Raw genomic sequence first — 5,093 nt, 5'->3', positions numbered from 1 at the left:
ATGCTTTCCTAATCATTTGAAGATTCTGAATTTTTCGAAGATTTTACAGTAGTTTGAGTTTCTATCATGTTGAGAATCTATCCATCATTATCTTTCATCTTAAAAGATCATCAAGGACATAAAGGTAGCTACATGATTTACCGTGGTTATTATCTCTCGCCACACCAACGGAAGGAACAAATTGTTTCCGTGAGTTCAATATTTGATCAATTACACACGATGTTTAATCAAATTGCAGCTACTGACTCATCAAATTTCATAACCATCAACAAATCTGTTAATTTTGGAGATTGCTGATCCAACAAACAAATTTCACTCACCGGTACTCAAACCACTGCCTAATTATCTCGCAAGTGGGCGACGCCGACGGTGGTATCGTTGAACGCCCCGGCAAACATTCGTGTTCAAATATTTAATTTTGCAAAGCGGAAATCGATTTCGAAAATACCTCACTGATAACTTCATCGCGGAGGCGAGGTCGATTCTGCATTTGCGTGAAATGAATCTATTACTTGCCTCCCAGAGGCCCCGTAATCTTTACGGTAGTCGGAGTAAGCGCGAAAAGGTGCTTTCTGCGCGTACCGATTTTACGACCTCTCCGCGCTGCTGGGCGTTTACAAACGGCTGATGAGACTCATCGCTGTTTCTCCTCTGACTGGAGTGAAACCAATCAGCCACTTCGCAAAAGATGCGCAGCCGAACCTACTTACCCTCTGTTTGAATTAATTAATTAATGCGCAAACTCTGCTCACGTGGATGCATAATTTCGCCAGTTTTACGCCCGCGGTGATGATGGGGTCGCTAGGTCGTCGTTTTTTTCTCCATTCCCATGCCATCCACATTCTCTTCCGGCTGGCAAGGTAAAAAGGTGAAAGGTGCATCACAGTGCCGCTCTTGGGAGTTGTTTTCAAATGGGCCTTCTTCCTAGTGATTACCCGCTATCAGATTGAGTAATGAAAGGTTCGCTGTAATGGCACGTGAACATAATCGAAAGCCTTTTACGTAACAAATAGCGATTATGTTATCGACAAATTGACGACATCCTGAAATGGATTTCTGGGTCAGCTACCACATGTTAGCAATCGTGTTCGATTGACAGTGTGCAATCTTCATATGCTAATCTCGATGAAAACAATAACGATGCTTTAAAACCAGTTATCAGCGAATCCGGTTCGATTATGTTGCTTCGAATACGATAGTGTTTTTTGGATAAAAATTGGCACGTAAGTTTTTCGTGCTGTAATATGACGGAATGGAACTGAGAAGGCGCACCTTGAATGCTTTAGACAAACACGGAAATATATTTGAAACGCAACATGTTTTGCAAATTATATGTAAGAATAGCAATATTGCTAAACAGGGAATATTCATTTCACACTTTTATCAAAGTGTGTATGCTCCATTTTTGATATAAAGTTCGAATGATAAAGGAAAAAAATCCTTGACAGATCGCGGCTGGCAATACTAATATGCCAAACGCGAATGAGTTGATTCAGACAGAATCCTTACCGGATTTGGACAGAATCCTTGCCGGATTCGGACAGAATCCTTGCCGGATTCGGACAGAATCCTTGCCGGATTCGAACAGAATCCTTGCCGGTTTCTGACAGAATCCTTGCCGGATTCGGACAGAATCCTTGCCGGATTCGGACAGAATCCTTGCCGGATTCGAACAGATTCCTTGCCGGATTCAGACAGAATCCTTGCTGGATTCTGACAGAATCCTTGCCGGATTCGGACAGAATGCTTGCCGGATTCGGACAGAATCCTTGCCGGATTCGGACAGAATCCTTGCCAGATTCGAACAGAATCTTTGCCGGATTCGGACAGAATCCTTGCTGGATTCGGACAGAATCCTTGCCGGATTAGGACAGAATCCTTGCCGGATTCGGACAGATTCCTTGCCGGATTCGGACAGAATCCTTGCTGGATTCTGACAGAATCCTTGCTGGATTCGGACAGAATCCTTGCCAGATTCGGACAGAATCCTAGCCTTATTCGAACAGAATGCTTGCCGGATTCGGACAGAATCATTGCCGGATTCGGACAGAATCTTTTCAGAATCGGACAGAATCCTTGCCGGATTCGGACAGAATCATTACCGGATTCGGACAGAATCCTTGCCGGATTCAGACAGAATCCTTGCCAGATTCAGACAGAATCCTTGCCGGATTCAGACAGAATCCTTGCTGGATTCGGACAGAATCCTTGCCGGATTCGGACAGAATCATAGCCCGATTCGGACAGAATCCTTGCCGGATTCGGACAGAATCCTTGCGGGATTCGGAGAGAATCCTTGCGGGATTCGGACAGAATCCTTGCTGGATTCGGACAGAATCCTTGCCGGATTCGGACAGAATCCTTGCCGGATTCGGACAGAATCATTGCCGGATTCGGACAGAATCCTTGCTGGATTCGGACAGAATCCTTGTCGGATTCGGACAGAATCCTTACCGGATTCGGACAGAATGATTGCGAGATTCAGACAGAATCCTTGCCGGATTCAGACAGAATCCTTGCCGGATTCGGACAGAATCTTTGCCGGATTCGGACAGAATCCTTGCTGGATTCGGACAGAATCCTTGTCGGATTCGGACAGAATCCTTACCGGATTCGGACAGAATGATTGCGAGATTCGGACAGAATCCTTGCCGGATTCAGACAGAATCCTTGCCGGATTCGGACAGAATCTTTGCCGGATTCGGACAGAATTCTTGCGGGATTCGGAACAGAATCCTTGTTGGATTCGGACAGAATCCTTACCGGATTCGGACAGAATGATTGCGAGATTCAGACAGAATCCTTGCCGGATTCAGACAGAATCCTTGCCGGATTCGGACAGAATCTTTGCCCGATTCGGACAGAATCCTTGCTGGATTCGGACAGAATCCTTGTCGGATTCGGACAGAATCCTTACCGGATTCGGACAGAATGATTGCGAGATTCAGACAGAATCCTTGCCGGATTCAGACAGAATCCTTGCCGGATTCGGACAGAATCTTTGCCGGATTCGGACAGAATTCTTGCTGGATTCGGACAGAATCCTTGTCGGAGTCGGACAGAATCCTTACCGGATTCGGACAGAATGATTGCGAGATTCGGACAGAATCCTTGCCGGATTCAGACAGAATCCTTGCTGGATTCGGACAGAATCCTTGCCGGATTCGGACAGTATCATAGCCCGATTCGGACAGAATCCTTGCCGGATTCGGACAGAATCCTTGCGGGATTCGGACAGAATCCTTGCGGGATTCGGACAGAATCCTTGCTGGATTCGGACAGAATCCTTGCCGGATTCGGACAGAATCATTGCCGGATTCGGACAGAATCCTTGCTGGATTCGGACAGAATCCTTGTCGGATTCGGACAGAATCCTTACCGGATTCGGACAGAATGATTGCGAGATTCAGACATAATCCTTGCTGGATTCGGACAGAATCCTTGCCGGATTCGGACAGAATCATAGCCCGATTCGGACAGAATCCTTGCCGGATTCGGACAGAATCCTTGCGGGATTCGGACAGAATCCTTGCGGGATTCGGACAGAATCCTTGCTGGATTCGGACAGAATCCTTGCCGGATTCGGACAGAATCCTTGCCGGATTCGGACAGAATCCTTGCTGGATTCGGACAGAATCCTTGTCGGATTCGGACAGAATCCTTACCGGATTCGGACAGAATGATTGCGAGATTCGGACAGAATCCTTGCCGGATTCGGACAGAATCCTTGCCGCATTCGGACAGAATCCTTGCCGGATTCGGACAGAATCCTTGCCGGATTCGGACAGAATCCTTGCCGGATTCGGACAGAATCCTTGCCGGATTCGGACAGAATCCTTGCCGGATTCGGACAGAATCCTTGCCGGATTCGAACAGAATCCTTGCCGGATTCGGATAGAATCCTTGCCGGATTCGGACAGAATCCTTGCCGGATTCGAACAGAATCCTTGCCGGATTCGGACAGAATCCTTGCCGGATTCGCACAGAATCCTTGCCGGATTCGGACAGAATTCTTGCCGGATTCGGATAGAATCTCTACCGGATTCGAACAGAATCCCTACCGGATTCGGACAGAATCCTTGCCGGATTCGGACAGAATCCTTGCCGGATTCGAACAGAATCCTTGCCGGATTCGGACAGAATCCTTGCCGGATTCGAACAGAATCCTTGCCGGATTCGGATAGAATCCTTGCCGGATTCGGGCAGAATCCTTGCCGGATTCGAACAGAATCCTTGCCGGATTCGGACAGAATCCTTGCCGGATTCGCACAGAATCCTTGCCGGATTCGGACAGAATTCTTGCCGGATTCGGATAGAATCTTTACCGGATTCGAACAGAATCCCTACCGGATTCGGACAGAATCCTTGCCGGATTCGGAAAGAATCCTTGTCGGATTCAGATTGAATTCTTTCCGGATTCGGACAGAATCCTTGCTTTATTCGAACAGAATGCTTGCCGAATTCGGACAGAATCTTTGCCTTATTCGAACAGAATGCTCCCCGGATTCGGACAGAATCCTTTTTTTTTTTTTTTTTTTATAGAGGGATGAAGGCAAATCTGCATACAGACACCTGAAATTATCACTCAGGGAGTGGGGTTGGCGCGGTTGGCAGAAGGCCAGACCGCCGGACCCACTAAACCCACCCAAGCAACAGAAGGTTACTTGAGTTACCCTCTCTTCTAATGCACAATTCCCCCGGGACTACCTTTCAGTATTACTTCTGTGGGGAAAAGCAGTACTAAAAGTACTCCTCCCAAAACAACACCTTTCACAGTGCCTCTCTTCGATGTTTTGTCATACGTCTGAGCCCTTTGGCTCCCTATTGGTGCCAGCAAGCACACAAATGCGTGGGCCCTTAAGCCCTTTACTTTTTTTCCTTGTGCCATTCAGCAACGCATCTACTTTCCTTTTTATTTTTAGAGCCATTTAGCTCTCAACGTGCTCGCAAGCTACTCAGATAGTCCCCCGGCGGCGGATCTACCCTACTCCGACGGGGAGTCCCCCGGCGGCGGAAGCTCCCCCGATACCGACGACCCGCATTCGTGGATGGCTGTTACATTACCAACACTACACATTCACCTGGTATGCATG

This window comes from Armigeres subalbatus, chromosome 1 (genome assembly GCF_024139115.2).
Source record: "Armigeres subalbatus isolate Guangzhou_Male chromosome 1, GZ_Asu_2, whole genome shotgun sequence".
Classification (NCBI taxonomy): domain Eukaryota; kingdom Metazoa; phylum Arthropoda; class Insecta; order Diptera; family Culicidae; genus Armigeres; species Armigeres subalbatus.
Note: the sequence above shows the minus strand (reverse complement) of the source record.